General features: G+C 43.7%; 3 non-coding genes across 3 annotated transcripts; all 3 read right to left on the bottom strand.

The window, feature by feature from the left end:
* Positions 1 to 1,182: 1,182 nt before the first annotated feature.
* On the bottom strand, positions 1,183 to 1,255 carry TRNAI-UAU. Its single transcript has one exon. It is a non-coding gene; the product is annotated as a tRNA-Ile (tRNA).
* Positions 1,256 to 5,097: 3,842 nt separating this feature from the next.
* Positions 5,098 to 5,170, bottom strand: TRNAV-UAC. Its single transcript has one exon. It is a non-coding gene; the product is annotated as a tRNA-Val (tRNA).
* A 2,250-nt stretch (positions 5,171 to 7,420) lies between these two features.
* Positions 7,421 to 7,493, bottom strand: TRNAV-CAC. Its single transcript has one exon. It is a non-coding gene; the product is annotated as a tRNA-Val (tRNA).
* Between the last annotated feature and the right edge of the window lie 2,637 nt (positions 7,494 to 10,130).

Raw genomic sequence — 10,130 nt, 5'->3', positions numbered from 1 at the left:
AGGTAAGAGGCAAGCAGCCCCCTGCTAAACATAAGAAGTGAAAAGCTATGATGGAAGAAATGGAACAGGTTTCAATAGCAATGCCCCAGGACAGGAGAGAAGCAGCAGTCAAAGTTAGAAAAAGGGGCAGTTCTGAAATAAATGCCCTTGATAGCCAGCCCCTGCAGCTAGTAGAGAATGAGGGCTTGAAAATAGAACTACAAGGATAAAAGTGAAGCAAGATGTTTTGAGGATCCTCCACTAGCACCTGAGGTCTTTCCACAAATGCTAATTTTCTCTCAGAGAGTAACTGCAAGTAAATGACCAACTTTTGCATTCATTCTGCCCTGTCATTCCAGTCCATACTGCTAAGGATATACTGTTGCAGTCCATCACAGGGGATGACCACCTCAGGGACAACAGGACTAGTGCAAGACAGTTATTGTCACTGTCTTCTATTGCACTCAACCCTCCTGGATAGCTGTGCTTGCAAGATCTTTGTAGGATTGCTCCCAAGCTGTTCCTAACAAGGTCCCATAACAATGCAAGCATTCACTGACACCAATACAGCTGATGGCTGAACATCTATAAAATGCTCATCCACTGCTAGAAACATAAAATGGCTCCATTGGGACTTGAACCGAAGACCTTCTGTGTGTGAAACAGATGTGATAACCTCTACACCATGGAACCATTTCCTTGATTGATCTCTTCCTTATTACACTTTCAAACACCTATCCAGTTATTTTAGAATACTGTTTGAATAATTCATGGGATAATCGCCTAAGCCACCATTCACATTCTAACATTTTTTACTTTTGGCAAAAAATAGATCTTCCAAGAGCCATCCCATCTACCATGAAAAATTTGTTTTACTAGAGTCACTGCTGAATTCTTTTTACCACACAAGATGTTGGCTTAGGAGTTTACCTAAAGCTTCCTTATTTCGTCTCCAGTAGCCATTCCCACACTTCTTCTGGGGAAGACGATATCTGCTATGAATTTGCATGAGCTCAAGTAGCAAGCATAGAAGGAAGGGCCTGTAAATCTATCCCACGCATATAGATTGTGGGTATCCTGAAAACCTGACAGGTGGGGTTTCCACTGCACATATATAGAACCCATTGGTCTTCAACTTGCTTTTTCGGTATCTAAGTTATCCTTGCACTCAGACTCATGCCTGTTTCTGCAGCAAGTTAAAAATGGCTCCACTGGGGATTGAACCCAAGCCCTTCTGCGTATAAAGCAGATGTGATACCCACTACACTATGAAACCAAATGACCCCTTCTTTTAATCTGTGAGCAACCGTCGAACCCTTGATGCCAGACTAAAGGAGGACTAATTGAACAAGCATCTCAGCTAGAGAAGTGCATTCATTGAAAACAAAATATAAAAATGAAATCAGTGGAGCCAACTTGTTTCTTGTTTCTTTTTTATTTATTTATTTTATTTATTAAAAATTCTTGTATACCATCATTCATAATATACATCACAACGGTTTACATGTTACAAAATTATAAAATCAAACTGAAATATCTAAAAGGTACAGTAAAATATGATAAAAAATAAAATTGTTAATCAATTATTAATAAAAGAACATAAAACAAAGAGAAAAATAATGTTTCTTTAAACCAAGGAGTCCTTTTTTTCAAGATAGTCAATATAAGCCTGTTCGAAAAGCCATGCTTTTAGAGCTTTTTTAAAAGCTTTACACTCTGACTCTAAACTCTTAGGGTCCAAAATGAGCTGAAGGGGACCCGTGAACTAAAGGAATCCTACTTGTTTCATTTCTGTCAAACAGAATGATTTCTATAAGCAATTATAGTCAAAAGACCCATGGAAATCATAGGCATAGCAACAGTTGCAAATGTATGGAGAAAGGTTCATACACTGTGGAGCGGGCAGGCTGCAGAGAAGGGACGGATTGGCATACCGTCAAGCAATGAGAGATATGATGTATCGCAGCGGAGCATTTTCCTAGTCTCCTATAATGCCACAGAACGGGTTACAGTGATGCTGAGCTCGAAGTCATTGCTCTGCATTGTTTCTCTAGACATTGTCTGTGTGAAAGCATAGCTCTGAGCTCTCTTTGATTTCTTGGTAAGGATTTTTGCTGTGGCAGCCCATTAACACAAGACAGGAAAACAAACCATGGAGGCAGCATGGCATCACAATATCTCTGCATCATTGTAGATTTATGTTGCTTCGCTTGCTGTTCTGTTTATCCTTTTTTGTGATTGAAGCCTTAGCTACACTTCAGATTAGTTATTTATTCTCTGTATGACTGCCAGTGGGCACAGTGTGGGCAGTGGGAGCTAGGTAGTACTGGGGATAAGCGAGCAGGCCAGAAAGTGCAGCATAACAGGCTGTATAGTGAAGCCTGTCTGTGACAGAGAAATAGTGCAGACAGAGCAGACAGGATGACACTCACTGTTTGCCTGGCAGAAGGCAAAGTGTGTGCAGTGGGCACTAGGCAGTGGGCATTAAAATACCATGGAAAAATGTTAAATCGTTGTTGTAATCTTAACATTCCCGGTGACATATATACAATGATGTGAGGGAGAGGGAAAGGCAGAGCAGATGACGTAAATTTAAATTTGTCCAAAATTGCGCAGTTTTGCACTGGCACCGGCAGGTAAAAACCAAAAATGAGGTCCTGCCCTGAAACTGAAGAGGGATTTCTTCTGGACTACTACAACAGCAGGAGCCAGCTTTACGCTAAAAAAACTGGCATACGAGCTTGATGATGTGTCACTGCTGCAGAGTGCAGATAACAGTGAGTGTTTTTCTCTCCAGTCTTCTGTGTTCAGCGAGAGAGAAAATGTTGCTGCAGAGGTTGCAGCGAAAGCCAAATTTTCCTCCACTGATTTACATGAAAAATCTTCAGAGGGATAGCCGTGCTAGTCTGGTGTAGCAGCCCCTCAACCTCAAAAGATACTCATCAGCCGCTGCAAATAGTGCAAGGACACCAACCCAGGAGCCAGACCTTGCCAGAAAAGGAGATGCCAACACTTTCCACATATTATCCCAGACAATGCCATCACTGGACACAACATCATCAGCAACATGCGGGACACATTCTCCTGCTTTTCTTCCAATCTAATATATGCCAACACCTGCCAGCAAAGTCCCGCTTCTGACTACATAGGACAAACGGGACAATCTATAAGGACAAGGGAAAAGGATTTAAACCTGAGGTTAGAAATGACAACATTCAACCTTCCTTGACATTCTCTATCTGACCTTAAGGTTGCCATACTCCTACATGAAAACTTCAAAGGAGCACTCCAGCCTGAAACTGCTGAATTGGAACTCATTAAAAATCTAAATACCATCACCCAAGGGCTGAACAGAAGCAATGGATTCATGACACTACAAATATGCATAAACTGAACTGTTGTCTGATCATTTTGTCTATTCAGACTTACCTCAGTTGTCAGTAGGCTAAACTACAATCCTATTCACACTCTCTCCACACCGTTTCCTGCCTTTTCCCATGAGGTCTTTCTACAAATGCTAATTCTCTCAGGAAGTAACTGCAAGGAAATGACTAACTTTTGCATTCATTCTGCCCTGTCATTCCAGTCCATACTGCCAAGGATATACTGTTGCAGTCCATCACAGAGGATGACCACCTCAGGGACAACAGGACTAGTGCAAGACAGTTATTGTCACTGTCTTCTATTGCACTCAACCCTCCTGGATAGCTGTGCTTGCAAGATCTTTGTAGGATTGCTCCCAAGCTGTTCCTAACAAGGTCCCTTAACAATGCAAGCATTCACTGACACAAATACAGCTGATGGCTGAACATCTATAAAATGCTCATCCATTGCTAGAAACATAAAGTGGCTCCATTGGGACTTGAACCCAAGACCTTCTGTGTGTGAAACAGATGTGATAACCTCTACACCATGGAACTATTCCCTTGACTGATCTATTCCTTATTACACTTTCAAACACCTATCCAGTTATTTTAGAATACTGTTTGTATAATTCATGGGATAATCGCCTCAGCCACCATTCACATTCTAACATTTTTTACTCTTGGCAAAAAATAGATCTTCCAAGAGCCATCCCATCTACCATGAAAAATGTGTTTTACTAGAGTCATTGCTGAATTCTTTTTACCACACAAGATGTTGGCTTAGGAGTTTACCTAAAGCTTCCTTATTTTGTCTCCAGTAACCATTCCCACACTTCTTCTGGGGAAGACGATATCTGCTATGAATTTGCATGAGCTCAAGTAGCAAGCATAGAAGGAAGGGCCTGTAAATCTATCCCACGCATATAGGGGTAGATTTTCAGAGCCCTGCTCGCCTAAATCCGCCCAAAACCGGGCGGATTTAGGCGAGCAGGGCCCTGCGCGCCGGGAAGCCTATTTTACATAGGCCTCCCGGCGCGCGCAGAGCCCCGGGACTCGCGTAAGTCCCGGGGTTCTCGGAGGGGGGCGTGTCGGGGGCGTGTCGGGGGGCGGGCCCGGTCGTCGCGGCGTTCCGGGGGCGTGTCGGCAGCGTTTTGGGGGCGGGTACGGGGCGTGGCTACGGCCCAGGGGCGTGGCCGCGCCCTCCGTACCCGCCCCCAGGTCGCGGCCCGGCGCGCAGCAGGCCCGCTGGCGCGCGGGGATTTACGTCTCCCTCCGGGAGGCGTAAATCCCCCGACAAAGGTAAGGGGAGGGGTGTAGACAGGGCCGGGCGGGTGGGTTAGGTAGGGGAAGGGAGGGGAAGGTGAGGGGAGGGCAAAGGAAAGTTCCCTCCAAGGCCGCTCCGATTTCGGAGCGGCCTTGGAGGGAACGGGGGGAGGCAGCGCGGCTCGGCGCGCGCAGGCTATACAAAATCGATAGCCTTGCGCGCGCCGATCCAGGATTTTAGTGGATACGCGCGGCTCCGCGCGTATCTACTAAAATCCAGCGTACTTTTGCTTGAGTCTGATGCGCAAGCAAAAGTAGGCTGATCGCGCTTCTTTTAAAATCTACCCCATAGATTGTGGGTATCCTGAAAACCTGACAGGTGGGGTTTCCACTGCACATATATGGAACCCATTGGTCTTCAACTTGCTTTTTCGGTATCTAAGTAATCCTTGCACTCAGACTCATGACTGTTTCTGCAGCAAGTTAAAAATGGCTCCACTGGGGATTGAACCCAGGCCCTTCTGCGTGTAAAGCAGATGTGATACCCACTACACTACGAAACCAACTGATTCTTTCTTTTAATCTGTGAGCAACCGTCGAACCCTTGATGCCAGACTAAAGGAGGACTAATTGAACAAGCATCTCAGCTAGAGAAGTGCATTCATTGAAAACAAAATATAAAAATGAAATCAGTGGAGCCAACTTGTTTCTTTTTTATTTATTTATTTTATTTATTAAAAATTCTTGTATACCATCGTTCATAATATACATCACAACGGTTTACATGTTACAAAATCATAAAATCAAACTGAAATATCTAAAAGGTACAGTAAAATGTGATAAAAAATAAAATTGTTAATCAATTATTAATAAAAGAACATAAAACAAAGATAAAAATAATGTTTCTTTAAACCAATGAGTCCTTTTTTTCAAGATAGTCAATATAAGCCTGTTCGAAAAGCTTTTTTAAAAGCTTTAAACTCTGACTCTAAACTCTTAGGGTCCAAAATGAGCTGAAGGGGACCCGTGAACTAAAGGAATCCTACTTGTTTCATTTCTGTCAAACAGAATGATTTCTATAAGCAATTATGGTCAAAAGACCCATGGAAATCATAGGACCTGGACCCTGGGGGTCCAGGAGCGATCTCCTGGACTTGGGCTGTCGGCTGCCAATAGTCAAAATGGCGCTGACGGCCCTTTGCCCTCACTCTGTCACTGGGGGTCGACCAATGGCAGCGGTAGCCCCTGTGACATAGGAAGGGCAAAGGGCTGTCGACGCCATTTTGATTACTGGCAGCCGACGGCCCTTTGCCTTTAATATGTCACAGGAGCTATCGCCGCCATTGGTCGACCCCAGTGACATAGTGAGGGCAAAGGGCCATCGGCACCATTTTGAATACTGGCAGCCGACAGCCCAATTGCAGGAGATTTTTCCTGGACCGCTCCTGGACCCCCGCTGGACCACCAGGGACTTTTGGCCGGTCTTGGGGGGGTCAGGAGGGTGGGGGGTTGTAGTAAATTAATTTTGGAGGTCTTGGGGGGCATCAGTAGGGTGGGGGGTTTTGTTAGATTTTTACTTTTTCATTAAAGATTTGTCTGCGAGCCAGATGCAGCCATCAAAAGAGCCACATCTGGCTCGCGAGCCATTGGTTCCCGACCCCTGGTCTAAATGATTCCACTCGGCTCCTAGTGCTTTTTTATTCAGATGAAGAGTCATTACTTGTTTTCCCTGAAATAAAAGCTATTGATAGTGTACCAGAAGGGGAAAATTTGGGAGGCCTTTATAGTAGTGTGTTAGCCACCTTATCCAGTTCTTTGATGGGGAGGCAGGACAAAATTAGGATGTGGCTGAAGAGAAGGCAGCACAGTTAGAGAGCACATCTGATGCCCTTGGCATTGTTCCTCAGAGTCCACCCACTATATCAGCTCCAGTGGCAGCATCCTCTGCTAAGTATGTAGAGAAGGGATCAGAGTGGACTTGGAAGATCTGGAGACATTTCTAAATAAGGGAAGGCCCACGCTTTGCAAAATGCAAGCACATGGCAAAGACACAGGTCCTGGCAAACAAATGGGGCATTTAACTAACACTGGCATGCTTTATAAGCCACAGAAGCAGCAGCCCTTAGGACTAGCATCTGGGGAGTTTGGAAGTGGCAGAAAAGAGGAAAAGTGTTTCCCAATCTGATCCCATGCCCTCAACCCTTTCCATCATTCAGGTAAGAGGCAAGCAGCCCCCTGCCAAACATGAGAAGTGAAAAACTACGATGGAAGAAATGGAACAGGTTTCAATAGCAATGCCCCAGGACAGGAGAGAAGCAGCAGTCAAAGTTAGAAAAAGGGGCAGTTCTGAAATAAATGCCCGTGATAGCCAGCCCCTGCAGCTAGTAGAGAATGAGGGCTTGAAAATAGAACTACAAGGATAAAAGTGAAGCAAGATGTTTTGAGGATCCTCCACTAGCACCTGAGGTCTTTCCACAAATGCTAATTTTCTCTCAGAGAGTAACTGCAAGGAAATGACCAACTTTTGCATTCATTCTGCCCTGTCATTCCAGTCCATACTGCCAAGGATATACTGTTGCAGTCCATCACAGGGGATGACCACCTCAGGGACAAAAGGACTAGTGCAAGACAGTAATTGTCAATGTCTTCTATTACACTCAACCCTCCTGGATAGCTGTGCTTGCAAGATCTTTGTAGGATTGCTCCCAAGCTGTTCCTAACAAGGTCCCATAACAATGCAAGCATTCACTGACACCAATACAGCTGATGGCTGAACATCTATAAAATGCTCATCCACTGCTAGAAACATAAAGTGGCTCCACTGGGACTTGAACCCAAGACCTTCTGTGTGTGAAACAGATGTGATAACCTCTACACCATGGAACCATTTCTTTGTCTGATGGCTTCCTTATTACACTTTCAAACACCTATCCAGTTATTTTAGAATACTGTTTGAATAATTCATGGGATAATCGCCTCAGCCACCATTCACATTCTAACATTTTTTACTCTTGGCAAAAAATAGATCTTCCAAGAGCCATCCCATCTACCATGAAAAATTTGTTTTACTAGAGTCACTGCTGAATTCTTTTTACCACACAAGATGTTGGCTTAGGAGTTTACCTAAAGCTTCCATATTTCGTCTCCAGTAACCATTCCCACACTTCTTCTGGGGAAGACGATATCTGCTATGAATTCGCATGAGATCAAGTAGCAAGCATAGAAGGAAGGGCCTGTAAATCTATCCCACGCATATAGATTGTGGGTATCCTGAAAACCTGACAGGTGGGGTTTTCACTGCACATATATGGAACCCATTGGTCTTCAACTTGCTTTTTCGGTCTCTAAGTAATCCTTGCACTCAGACTCATGCCTGTTTCTGCAGCAAGTTAAAAATGGCTCCACTGGGGATTGAACCCAGGCCTTTCTGCGTGTAAAGCAGATGTGATACCCACTACACTATGAAACCAACTAATTTGTTCTTTTAATCTGTGAGCAACCGTCGAACCCTTGATGCATGCCTAAAGGAGGACTAATTGAACAAGCATCTCAGCTAGAGAAGTGCATTCATTGAAAACAAAATATAAAAATGAAATCAGTGGAGCCAACTTGTTTATTTTTATTTATTTATTTTATTTATTAAAAATTCTTGTATACCATCGTTCATAATATACATCACAACGGTTTACATGTTACAAAATCATAAAATCAAACTGAAATATCTAAAAGGTACAGTAAAATATCATAAAAAATAAAATTGTTAATCAATTATTAATAAAAGAACATAAAACAAAGATAAAAATAATGTTTCTTTAAACCAATGAGTCCTTTTTTTCAAGATAGTCAATATAAGCCTGTTCGAAAAGCCATGCTTTTAGAGCTTTTTTAAAAGCTTTAAACTCTGACTCTAAACTCTTAGGGTCCAAAATGAGCTGAAGGGGACCCGTGAACTAAAGGAATCCTACTTGTTTCATTTCTGTCAAACAGAATGATTTCTATAAGCAATTATAGTCAAAAGACCCATGGAAATCATAGGCATAGCAACAGTTGCAAATATATGGAGAAAGGTTCATACACTGTGGAGCGGGCAGGCTGCAGAGAAGGGACGGATTGGCATACCGTCAAGCAATGAGAGTTATGATGTATCGCAGCGGAGCATTTTCCTAGTCTCCTATAATTCCGCAGAGCAGGTTACAGTGATGCTGAGCTCGAAGAATGAGCATGTCACAGCCTTGCTCTGCATTGTTTCTCTAGACATTGTCTGTGTGAAAGCATAGCCCTGAGCTCTCTCCGAGTTCTTGGTAAGGATTTTTGCTGTGGCAGCCCATTAACACAAGACAGGAAAACAAACCATGGAGGCAGCATGGCATCACAATATCTCTGCATCATTGTAGATTTGTGTTGCTTCGCTTGCTGTTCTGTTTATCCTTTTTCGTGATTGAAGCCTTAGCTACACTTCAGATTAGTTATTTATTCTCTGTATGACTGCCAGTGGGCACAGTGTGGGCAGTGGGAGCTAGGTAGTACTGGGCATAAGCGAGCAGTGAAGGCAGGCCAGAAAGTGCAGCATAACAGCCTGTATTGTGAAGCCTGTCTGTGACAGAGAAATAGTGCAGACAGAGCAGACAGGATGACACTCACTGTTTGCCTGGCAGAAGGCAAAGTGTGTGCAGTGGGCACTAGCCAGTGGGCATTATAATACCACGGAAAAATGTTAAATCCTTGTTGTAATCTTAACATCCTCGGTGACATATATACAATGATGTGAGGGAGAGGGAAAGGCAGAGCAGATGAAGTAACTTTAAATGTGTCCAAAATTGCACACTTTTGCACTGGCACCGGCAGGTAAAAACCAAAAATGAGGTCCTGCCCTGAAACTGAAGAGGGATTTCTTCTGGACTACTACAACAGCAGGAGCCAGCTTTATGCTAAAGAAACTGGCATACGAGCTTGATGATGTGTCACTGCTGCAGAGTGCAGATAACAGTGAGTGTTTTTCTCTCCAATCTTCTGTGTTCAGCGAGAGAGAAAATGTTGCTGCAGAGGTTGCAGTGAAAGCCAAATTTTCTTCCACTGATTTACATGAAAAATCTTCAGAGGGATAGCCGTGCTAGTCTGGTGTAGCAGCCCCTCAACCTCAAAAGATACTCATCAGCCGCTGCAAATAGTACAAGGACACCAACCCAGGACCCAGACCTTGCCAGAAAAGGAGATGCCAACACTTTCCACATATTATCCCAGACAATGCCATCACTGGACACAACATCATCAGCAACATGCGGGACACATTCTCCTGCTTTTCTTCCAATCTAATATATGCCAACACCTGCCAGCAAAGTCCCGCTTCTGTCTACATAGGACAAACGGGACAATCTATAAGGACAAGGGAAAAGGATTTAAACCTGAGGTTAGAAATGACAACATTCAACCTTCCTTGACATTCTCTATCTGACCTTAAGGTTGCCATACTCCTACATGAAAACTTCAAAGGAGCACTCCAGCCTGAAACTGCTGAATTGGAAC

This window comes from Rhinatrema bivittatum, chromosome 6, assembly GCF_901001135.1.
Source record: "Rhinatrema bivittatum chromosome 6, aRhiBiv1.1, whole genome shotgun sequence".
Classification (NCBI taxonomy): domain Eukaryota; kingdom Metazoa; phylum Chordata; class Amphibia; order Gymnophiona; family Rhinatrematidae; genus Rhinatrema; species Rhinatrema bivittatum.
Note: the sequence above shows the minus strand (reverse complement) of the source record. Positions and strands in the feature narration are given on the sequence as shown.